This window comes from Schistocerca gregaria, unplaced genomic scaffold (genome assembly GCF_023897955.1).
Source record: "Schistocerca gregaria isolate iqSchGreg1 unplaced genomic scaffold, iqSchGreg1.2 ptg000180l, whole genome shotgun sequence".
In the NCBI taxonomy this organism is placed as follows: Eukaryota; Metazoa; Arthropoda; class Insecta; order Orthoptera; family Acrididae; genus Schistocerca; species Schistocerca gregaria.
Window position 1 is genome coordinate 6024672 of NW_026061730.1, and position 12690 is coordinate 6037361.

At 40.7% G+C, this 12690-nt stretch overlaps 1 pseudogene; it reads left to right on the forward strand.

The window, feature by feature from the left end:
- The first annotated feature begins 12283 nt into the window (after positions 1-12283).
- LOC126302911 (5S ribosomal RNA) lies at positions 12284-12401 on the forward strand (annotated as a pseudogene).
- The last annotated feature ends 289 nt before the right edge of the window (positions 12402-12690 follow it).

Below are 12690 nucleotides of genomic sequence, written 5' to 3' on the forward strand. Positions count from 1 at the left end.
AAATCTGATCATTGAAAAATTCAGATTGAGAGGGTTCAGCACAAAACCTAACGTATCAACTATTGAAACCACCTACACTCCTGGAAATTGAAATAAGAACACCGTGAATTCATTGTCCCAGGAAGGGGAAACTTTATTGACACATTCCTGGGGTCAGATATATCACATGATCACACTGACAGAACCACAGACACATAGACACAGGCAACGGAGCATGCACAATGACGCCACTAGTACAGTGTATATCCACCTATCGCAGCAATGCAGGCTGCTATTCTGCCATGGAGACGATAGTAGAGATGCTGGATGTAGTCCTGAGGAATGGCTTGCCATGCCATTTCCACCTGGCGTCTCAGTTGGACCAGCGTTCGTGCTGGACGTGCAGACCGCATCAGATGACGCTTCATCCAGTCCCAAACATGCTCAATGGGGGACAGATCCGGAGATCTTGCTGGCCAGGGTAGTTGACTTACACCTTCTAGAGCACGTTGGGTGGCATGGGATACATGCGGACGTGCATTGTCCTGTTGGAACAGCAAGTTCCCTTGCCGGTCTAGGAATGGTAGAACGATGGGTTAGATGACGGTTTGGATGTACCGTGCACTATTCAGTGTCCCCTCGACGATCACCAGAGGTGTACGGCCAGTGTAGGAGATCGCTCCCCATACCGTGATGCCGGGTGTTGGCCCTGTGTGCCTCGGTCATATGCAGTCCTCATTGTGGCGCTCACCTGCACGGCGCCAAACACGCATACGACCATCATTGGCACCAAGGCAGAAGCGACTCTCATTGCTGAAGACGACATGTCTCCATTCGTCCCTCCATTCACGCCTGTCGCGACACCACTGGAGGTGGGCTGCACGATGTTGGGGCGTGAGCCGAAGACGGCCTAACGGTGTGCGGGACCGTAGCCCAGCTTCATGGAGATGGTTGCGAATCGTCCTCGCCGATACCTCAAGAGCAACAGTGTCCCTAATTTGCTGGGAAGTGGCGGTGCGGTCCCCTACGGCACTGCGTAGGATCCTACGGTCTTGGCGTGTATCCGTGCGTCACTGCGGTCCGGTCCCAGGTCGACAGGCACGTGCACCTTCCGCCGACCACTGGCGACAACATCGATGTACTGTGGAGACCTCACGCCCCACGTGTTGAGCAATTCGGCGGTACGTCCATCCGGCCTCCTGCATGCCCACTATACACCCTCGCTCAAAATCTGTCAACTGCACATACGGTTCACGTCCACGCTGTTGCGGCATGCTACCAGTGTTAAAGACTGCGATGGAGCTCCGTATGCCACGGAAAACTGGCTGACACTGACGGCGGCGGTGCACAAATGCTGCGCAGCTAGCGCCATTCGACGGCCAACACCGCGGTTCCTGGTGTGTCCTCTGTGCCGTGCGCGTGATCATTGCTTGTACAGCCCTCTCGCAGTATCCGGAGCAAGTATGGTGGGTCTGACACACCGGTGTCAATGTGCTCTTTTTTCCATTTCCAGGAGTGTATTATAACAATTACAACAACAAAAAAATTGTGCAAGCAATATAATATGGAATAGCTGAAAACGGCCCTAAGGAGAAATAACACAGAGAAACACACCTTACATGCATAATAAACAAAATTAAATAAAAAGAAAATTTTGCAGAGAATACAGCGCTAACCAAACAGACATGCTAAGATCGGCTTGAGTAATCTCTATGACGTAATAAGAAGAGAAACCCACAAAGTGAGGGACGAGGAAATCACAAGATGTAGGCCCCATAATGTCAGTCGTTCCTGGAAAAAAATTCAAACAAGCCATAGCATAGCATTACCGAGAACCACAAGAAAGTTCCTCAATGAGCTAGAGAAAAAGAGTCACAATCATCCATAGTATTCAAATTTTGACAAAACTCACGAAGAAACGACACTCCAAAACCGAGTGCAACCGCTCAACATCCGCTACTTCGTAAGATTAAGGAATCTAAAGTGGAAGAAAAGCAGCCAAGGGACTAGAGTCACTGAAAGATAACTACGTAAATCGCACCTTTCACAAGACACCTACCTCAAACACAGTAAAAAGTTTCTTCATCCGAGCCAAGAAATTGAAAACAGTATCTCTAAAATAGAAGGAACCCAAAATGAAGGTGATTCCAAATCTGATAGACCAAAAAACAACCTCAGCTCATAGGTTACCGTGCTCTTAGGGAAAACTTTGGAGACAGACTAAAAAAATTCAAGGAATGAAGCAACATAATCCCACAAGAGCAGTTCGGATTCAACGGCAACCACAGCATAGGTTACCTGGTCCTTGGACTGAGCAGCAAAGCGACGCAGGCTCAACGCAGCACGGCAGATGCAACGGCAGCACGCTTCCTGGTGGACAGCGAACGTGCGTTCCACAGGCTGTGGCATGCTGGGCTGCTCTTTGAAGCGTTAGTTTTGAACTTACCATGCCAAACTGTGCAGTTTAATAAAAATGTTGTTGGAAAGATGTAAGTATAAGCGGTGCTTGGCGATCATCATTCTATAAGTATTACGCCAGCTGCAGCGACGTCTCCACTGCTACACACAAACAACACAGCTGACATCGCTAAATCTCGGTCGAGGGATGAAAGAACAGCGCTGTACACGGACGACACTGCATACTGGTGTCACGGCCCAACATGTGGCAGAATTAACGAGTAAGTCAGCCCCTTCACAAACAAGCAAGAATCTTTGCTAAGCAAGTCAATTTTAAGAGACAACCCCCACAAAAAGTCAGTTAACATTGTTCTATCACCGACACCATATTAATTTGCAAGTACAGAAACCAAACAAGCTAAATATCGTACTCTCTGTCCAAGATCACTCTACAAACCCATTTAAAACCCTTGGAATTCACTTAGACGAACTATTAAATGGGGTGTTCAACCAGTGTCATTGTTTACAAATCAGACTCTTGTTCGCCCAGAACTTGAATATGCAATGTAGGCATGGCTAATGACATGCAATCAACCTAAGAAAATCATATCTAACAACAAGGTGATCCTATGAGTAACTGAAAATCTAGCATATGATTTTCCCAGTGCCTCTCTAACGACACACTCAAGACAAAAAAGGAAAATTCGCTAATATAAAGTCAATAGATCACAATACACTGGATGAACGGAATCTATCCTTCAGCACCAACCTGGGACCTTCAACCACCCATATTTTAAACACATTTGTATTTCCCACACACCATCCTTGAAATTACATCACACATATTCTGCCAGTTATAAACAATGAAGAAATACACGAACTGGGAAATAACGTGTTATAACACAGGAATATGTTGTTGTGGCCTTCAGTCTGAAGGCTGGTTTTAAACACAGCTCTCCATTCAACTATATCGTTTGCAAGCCCCTTCATCTCCAAATAAATACTGCACCCTACGTCCTTCTGAATCTGCATGCTGTATGCACCACTTTGTCCTCCTCTACTATTTGTAACCTCACCCACACTAAATTGGTTATCTCTTGACGTTTCAGAACGTGTCCTACCAACCGATCCCTCCATTTAGTCAAGTTGTGCCACAGATTTCTTGTCCCTTGAATTCTACTCAGCATATCCTCATTAGTTACGTGATCCACTCATGTAATCTTCAGCAATCTTCTGTAGCACCTTATTCCGAAAATTGCTATTGCCTTTTCTCTAAACTGATTATCATCCATGTTTCACTTCCATACATGGCTACAGTCCATAAAAATAGCTTCAGAAAATAGTTCCAAAGACTTAATCCTATATTTGTAGTTAACAATTTCTTCTTTCTCAGAAATACTTTTCTTGCTGTTGCCAGTCTACTTTTTATATCCTCTCTACTTTGGCCACAACCAGCCAGTTCGCTGCCCAAACAGCAAAACTCATCTACTACTCTCAGTGCTCCGTTGCCTAATTTAATTCCCTTGACATCATCTGATTTACTTCGATTACATTCCATCATCCACATTTTGCTTTTGTTGATTTTCATCTTATATCCTCCTTTAAAAACACTGTCCATTCCGTTCAACTGTTCTTACAAAGCCTTTACTATATCTCACAGAATTACAATTCTTCAGTAAACGTCAAGGCTTTCATTTCTTCTTCCTGAAATTTAACTATTACTTCAAATTATCTTTCATGCGCCTCGACACTTATAACTGTTCGCTGGTTTCTGTACAAGTTGTAAATCGCCTTTGGTTGCCTTTATTTTATCCCTACTACCGTCAGAATTTCACAAAGGGTGTTCCATTCATCATTCTGGAAAACTTTATCTAAATCTACAAATGCTATAAATGTAAGTTTTAACGCATCTTCTAAGATAAATTGTATGGTTATTACTCCCTTGCGTGTTCCCACATTTCTCTGGAATCCAAATTGAACTTTCCTGACGTCGGCCTCTACCAGTTTTATCATTCTTCTGTAAAGAATTTCTGTTAATCCCTTGCAACCATGACTTATTAATCTTACAGTTCAGTAATTTTCACACCTGTCAGCAACTGCCTTCTTTGGAATAGATATTATTACATTCTTGTCAAAGACTAAGGGCATTGCTCCTTTCTCAAACGTCTAATACATACATGGAAGAGTTTTGTTGTTTCAGACCACTGTAAAAATTCTTCTCGCAGTATTACATCTCCTATCTCATCTACATTTATGTCCACTTCCCTTTGTGTAATATGTGAAATAACTGATATAACTACATTAGAATTCCGCAGGCTTGACCGATACCACCTAACAGCATATCTTGTCTGAACGGATAGGGACAATCAAAACACACTCTTTCGATAAAAATAAACATAGTAGACCAGCTTGAAAACCGAAATTAATTTAATGAAGAGAGACTCTCTTTCGTCACTTATATAAAAATGGTTATAAGCAGAAATTAGGAAGAGTAGCTGCCTTTTCGGGCCTATCAGCTGCTTACATCACTGCTTGTTGAGAAGGACATCTTTAGGAATTCACTATTGTTATCTCATATCGTAAATTTAAGAACTTACTTTATAACATGTTAAGCAATGCATATATTTCATATTTACTCTCACAAAGACTGATACATGGTACTTAAACTGAATTATTGTTTACTTCAAGTGTCTGCGCTGGGGTCACACCTTTCTGGTCTGTACATTCATAGCTTAACAGAACGTCTTGAAGAATATTGATTTGTGCTGATGACATTAGCTTGGCTGCCCAGAGCCACAACGTTTCTGATGATGAAACCTCTTTATCCACTGATTTGGAAGTCTTTGATGTATACCTTAGGAAATGGTGGCTCCACCTAAATCCACAGAAAACAGTTCTATCTGCATTAAATGTATGCACAAGACAGTCAGATTACATACCAGATGTCAGATTCAGAGGCCAATAGCTCTAGGCAGAACTATTAATTTAAAAGTAGCATCTTTCGGTTGTAGCAGCTAAAGACAAAACGAGAAGCAAGTCTTCAAAAATTTGGTGGTACCTTATGGTGACCTAATGCTCGTGTTTTAAGATCCACAGCTTTAACCTTATTATATGTAGGTGTTCTGTTACTGAAGATTATTGTTCGACCAGGATCAACAGTGCTCACACTAAGAAGATAGATGTGCAACTCAATCAGGCATTACGAGATGTATTCATAGTACAAACACTCCAAGACGTCCTGTTCTCAGCATCACCCCACCTCCAGCTGTAAGAAGATCATCTCTCCTAAAGGTTTAGAAGAACATTCTCAGGAATTCTCAGCTACCCATTCATCGAGATATTGCACAAGCAGAGTACCAACGCTTGAAATCTAGGAAAATCTCATGGTGCACAGCAAAAAAACCTTGTTGTGTCTTCTTTCGTTGTCAATCATGCATGGAAAATTCAGTAAGAGCAATCATCAGTAGTCAACAAACATCTAGTCAAGGACCCTTTCATGCAGATAGACGGATTCGATCTTCCGAGACGTCAGTAGAGGATCATGAAATGGATTAGCACAGGACAAGGCTGATGTTTATCTAAAAACGTAAGGAGTCAGTGTTCTTTTACAGACAATTCAATACCACTTTCTAAATATTCCATTTGCCTTAGACTCAATATTATCATAACAACAAAAAGGTCACATGTTACTACACCCTCTGAGGTGGGTGCATGCCCTGCCCCCTGTCATGACATCACATGATGATCCAATTGTGTTTAATCATCAGGATATGTATGTTAGCAGCATATTGTTGCAAACATGCAAATGTAAGATTAGTATATCTTTGTGAATGTGAAATTATAGTAGAAACTGAGAATGTTCGTCATAATGATAAAACATAATTTACAGAGTTGGAGTAGGGAGAACAATGTAACCGATGAAGCACACTGAGAAGTCGATGATAACAGACTATGTTCCATCACAAATTCCTCCTGACATGAACATCTGTAGAAATAAGGCAACCATCATCAACCTGTATGATAATCTCATATTGAAGTTCCCATCATCATCACAGGATTTCACAATGTATTTATTTAAAACTTTGAAGTTTTTATGAAATTGTATTGGCAATAAAGTGCAGTATCGATTGCAACAGCAAAGTCGGTGGTAACGATATGTGAAAGCGTTAATTAACGATGTTATAAGTTATGTACATGAAATGTACCCTACAAATTCATTTAGGCCAATGCATAAGTGTATGTATGCTTGCAGTACCAAAGTCGCCTACCATAACTCCGATAAATATTAAATCTGTAGTACATGGTTTACAGATGTAGAACCGAAATATATCCTTCATCCTGTTGGTTTGAACACAATGCAAGCAGCATTTATAGGGTATAAACATGCTATTTCAATAATACTATAGAGATGTAAGGTAGAACGTATGTAGAAACGTTAATAAACATAATTACTTACAATATATACTTGTTTTTTATTGCAGCAAAAGCAGTGAGAAACAAATATTATGCAAGATACTTGCAGATATGATAAACAGGTCATACTACTCTGCAAAAACTCAAACATATATACATAAATATACTCAGAGTGAGTGAATAGTTAGAGTATGCCAGAGAGTCAACAAAATGCTAGAGACTCCATCTAATGTATCTCCCTGTAACTGTTCAAACATTGCATATGCTTGAGGTGAATGTTGTTGATCAAGAGAGTCAACTTGCAACTTCTGTGGAGAAGAAATAATCTTACAACTACAATTGAAAAAAGGTGATGGGGATATGCTAAAAATGTGGTACATGCACATTGGAGAGCAACACTTCTGCGTGTAAACTCGTCACATCAACATAGGCAAGGAGGTGGCCATGGTGGGGGCAGCAGCATTATGTCAGTTTGAAGTCCGCTGCTATTCTCACTCCTACACCTACGTCACATAGCAGTGGCAGAAGCAGCGTTACATCACCTCAACATGAATGTTCACTCTGGGAAACACACCCACCTCTCACCCATCCTGGAGGTGCACAATCGGTGCAAACGATGCGACTGCAGTAGAGTTCCATCAGTGGGGAGTACAGAAGTACCAGCAGCAGTTCCAGTAACAAAGACCAGCTGCTTGCAATCATCCAGACCGCAAAACTAAGTTATTCAGTGATTTGGTATTCATTTAGAAACAGAATTGCACAAGCTCATATTAAGAGTGCTGTTGGATATCAGGAACCCCCCCCCCCCCTTCCCTTATATTTCTGGTGCATGTAAACCTATTGGGAGGCCAAGGCTGTCTAAAATTTAAAGAACTCTCAGTATTCTTCAATTAAGTTTAAGCAATGCTATGCTATGCTATGAGTTTGCAGTTCCTACACATCACATTGTGACTGAGATTGCAATCATACATTTGTAGAGCAGCATAAATGTAGTATTGCAAAGCACCTCGCTCACTGATTGGTAAGAGAAGTATGTCTGTGACAGATTACGAACAAGGTTATCAGAATTCGAAGAAAGAGGCTGTTCTTGGACGTTTTTGCATACATCCATCATCAACGTCATGAGAGTTCTTCATACATAAAACTTCCAGGAGGTACTGTGTCAAAACATATGGCTATTAAAGTAATAAATAAAGATGATTCTGTTTTGCATAGTGTGGGCTGTGAGAATAATTTGGAGACCATCTGGAGTGTTCTGATAAATATGGCATGTAAGATGTTCCCAGTCATTATAAAGATGAAAGCATTGGTTATCCAATGAAAATTCAGGGCATCGATAAATTTGAAGAGCAGAATATGCATATGCCTATTCATGTATACACCTTGGATGCATGCAAGGATAGTGATCGTAAGATTGCTCATAAAGTTGTTGGCTGCCTGCATTTTTCAGAATTTGCCACGCAGCGTGAAAAACATACAGATTTGCTGATCCTTTTTGATGAAAAAATACAAAGCAGCTTTACTGTTTCATGACAAACCTGTCATCACATCTTATTTCATCACAGGTGAATAAACGTCATGGTGTACAGACCATCTACAGTAGATATTTCAGTACATTTGACAAGAGTGATAATGTTTCTGAGCAGTAGCAAAACAGTTCTATAAAAGCTCCCCATTGTGTAGACAGGTGATGATAAATACACAGAATTAAAAAATTTTATCCTCAAACAGCGACTACCATTCACTGTCTTCTCAGACTTGGAATTTGTACTCACATCAGTAGTGCAATCTGAAGAAGATCCCAATATTTTACAAACCGCTATCATAGAACAACATGTACTCTTTGCAGTGGCATAGAAAGCCATATGTTCATACGATCCATCCTTTCACCATATCGAATTGTACACTGGTACAGGTCCTGCAAGACGGTTGCTCTCTGAGCTGGAAGAACTGGCAGTGAGACTGATGAGCTTTATAATACCTTTGTTCATATACTCGAGACACCTGAAAGTCATTCATTATATGAGAATGCGTTTGCAGTCAACTGTAAGATAAAACAACTGGAAAAGTTATTAGAGATCACTGTTATTTAATTATTAAATTGTGTGGTGCAACACACAATTTGCGTAATTTGAGTTATAAACTTCCCTGGCACATACAATTTGAGCAGATAACATGTTCATTTCCTCACTGAACACTTGAGTGAATTACGTTTGCCTGATTATTCGGTTAATGTTATAGCCAAGAATCTGAAAAATGCATTTCATTTTCAAAGAGTATAACTGTAAATATCACATTATGGACAGCATAATTATCTGACAAACTTATGACATACGTCTCAGGATGCAATCCCAGCACCCAAGGAGCAACATGATTGTTTGATAATTCACAGGCCAACGATGGAATAACTCTTATGCTGAAAATACCTCATTCTTATGTTTTAGGGAGGGAAATCCAATTATGATACTTAAAAAACTGTATTACCCACCATTTCTTCACGTTTTATAGCAAAATTTATCAAATTGAGCGATTCTTAAGTAATTTAATAGCTTTTATATAGCTAAAATAATTTAAAAAGGAGGTGTAATGAATGTAGATGGCGTTGATAGAACTGCCGAAAAACATTTGCTTTCAAAAAGAGGCCGATTCTGTTTTTTGTTAACAGATGGTGTCTTGTTTACTGTCAACCTAATCTCACTTTCCCCTTTCCTGTACATGTGCTAAGTACAATGTCTAATCGTGGTTGTAAAAGCTCTGCTGACAATTTTTGTTATATTTGTGGTGAATTTGTGATTAAAAAACAACAAAGAAACATTACAGACTTAGTGAAAAAGGTTTGTCCATCATACTTTGGATCTAAATTTGGTGATCAAAAAAATGTTAGGCGCCGTATAAGGTAAGTTATGTGTGTGTTGAAGATCTGAGAAAATTGTCCAAAAAGGAAAAAGAAAATCATTTAGTTTTGCTGTTCCTATGATATGGAGGGAGTCAAGAAATCAATCCAATAATTGCTACCTTAGCGCTGTTGATATTACAGGTCATAATTCGAAAAAATGAAGGTAATAAGCTACCCTAGCCTTCCGTCTGCCATCCGACCAGCAGGGCATGGTGTACAATTAGCAGTTCCTGAACCACCAGGTGAATTAAACTCTATTCCAACAGAAGTATTTTCTGATGTACAATCTGATTTAGATGAACCAAACGATGATGAATTCCATTTTAATACAGAAAGTCTTGAGCCCAAATTATTTACTCAGACCCAGCTTAACGATTTGGTTAGGGATCTGGGGGTAACAAAAGGAAAAGCTGAATCGCTTGGCTCCAGATTAAAAGAAAAGAACTTATTGGCAGTTGGAACCAGGATATACATCTATAGAAAGAGAGGGCAGCAACTTTCCAAATTTTTTAAACACGATGGTGATTTAGTGTACTGCTGAGACATTCCCAGTCTCATGAATGAGTATAGTTTTCACCAGCACCTTAAAGTGATGGAAGAATGCTACCAAGGCAGCTGGAACACCAAGATGATGGAGGACTACTGTTGGCCACTTTACTGAGAAGTTCTGCAAGTCACTCATCGTAGAAAAAGCTACACAAGAAGCTTCACAGGAAAAAGAGAAAGAAAATAAAAACCAATACCAGCTGACAAGTGAAACCTCTATTAACTCATAACATTGTTTTATGTAGCTTACTGTAAATACAAACCATGCTTATGTCGTAACAAAGCATTTCACTACTTTCTCTGTTTACCATATAGCATAGGATTTTTGTACTATATAATAAGAAGCATATTGCTCGAAAAAACTAAGGCTAGATTTGGATTCAATTCTTAAAAATCTATTAAGATCTGCTATCAAAGTAAAAAAAAGTTTTTCAAAAAACTTTTTTTCGTTGGTGTGTGTAATGTCTTACATAATTACCTGATCAAATGATGGCATATATATCCAGATCCATGCATAGTAGGAGGGTAACAACATAATTTGATAATTAAACATGCAGGTAATCGAACCAAAACATCTGAGGATCCAGAGGTCTCACCACTTAGCAGAGTTGTGCCATTGTGCGACACACCGGCAGAGGGGGGGAGGGGGGGAAGGTCAGCCAACTCAGGAGGTGTTGCAACGTGTGCCATTGTTGTTGCTATGACAATACTGAGAGTACTGCAACTGGCGTAACTAGAAATGAACCTTGAATTGTCTTTAAAAGAACACTTCTGCTCTATTATCTAACTGACAGTTGGGGATGAGCTAGTTGTGCACATTACGAATGTGGTAGCTCCATACAGTCAGTCCACCGTATTGCTGCTGACCATTATATCTGAGCCAACAAAGGGACCATAATGGACATTCACCATGCATCTCATGAAGCAATCTGATAGATGAGACAACTAGACCTGGAGATGTAGGATGGTGCTAGCCAGTGATTGTGCACATTTGTTTACAGATGTTGTATACACATGTTTGTTTCCATCATACAATAAATAAATAAATAAGTGAGTGCAGAAGATAAGGATACATATTATGTTCGTTAAGAAGTGATCCTAAGTCCTTACATCCTGACTATAAATGTAACTTTTCATACTATAAATGTAAAATACAAAAATATTGAAAGACGCTCAAGCTTGCCTGTCAGCATTTGAAGACATCAAAACTGTGTGTGCTGGTTGGCGCCAATCAAATATTGCCAGAATAATCGATATTTGGCACATAAACATGCATAGTTACAATTCAAATAACAAAATAGTTCTACTATTATCATGATAAGAAATACAAATTATAAAATAAGAGCAGGATTGTGTATGAAAAATGCAAATCACAATGCATATGTCAGTTTTGCAGTAAATTAAGGCATATAGGTGCGATTCGTACATGTACTACTTCTTTCAAAATCATTGCCTAGTATGAGAGAAAAGCATCTGCTTTTAACTAAAAAATTTTCCTTGACTTCTGAAAATCATTCTATACTGTTTCGTATGGCCGCCTAATCAATAAAATAACGAGAGCACGGAATATCAGTCCAGCTGTGTGACTGGACTGAAGAGTTGTTACGAAAAAGAACACAACGTATCAGTTTGAACTGGGAGAGATCTTCACACGTAAAACAAACTTCGGGTGTTACCCAGGGGAAAGTTGCAGGACCGTCACTTTTCACAATACAGGTATACGTGCCCTAGCACATTAAGTCGGAAGTTCAATGAGGCTTTTTGCAGGTGATGATATAGACAGAGACGTCAAAACGCTAGAAAATTGTAGCGAAATGCAGAAAGGCCAACAAAAGATCGACGTTAGGTGCAGTAAGTGGCAGTTAACTCTGAACACAAACAAACGTGACGTATTGCGAATACAGACAGAGGGAGAACCTTTAGTGAGTGATTCCAAAGATAAAGAACAATCAGTGGAGGCAGTTGCCACCGTAGAATATCTCGGAGTATGCTTACAGAGCGATAGGAACTGGAACGAGCACATAAAATTAATCTGCATCTACGTCATACTCCGCCAACGGCCTTGCTGCAGTGGTATCACCGGTTCCCGTCAGATCACCGAAGTTAAGCGCTGTCGGGCTGGGCTAGCATTTCGATGGGTGACCATGCAGTCTGCCGGGCGCCGTTGGCAAGCGGGGTGCACCCAGCCCTTGTGAGGCAAACTGAGGAGCTACTCGACTGAGAAGTAGCGGCTCGGGTCTCGTAAACTGACATACAGCCGGGAGAGCGGTGTGCTGACCACACGCCCCTCCATGTCCGCATACAGTGACGCCTGCGGGTTGAGGACGACACGACGGCCGGTAGGTACCGCTGGGCCTTCCAATGCCTGTTCGGACTGAGTTACATCACACTCCGCAAGCCACGTAAGAGTGTGTGGCGGACGGTAGCTACTGCACCACTAACTGATCTCCCCTTGTCAT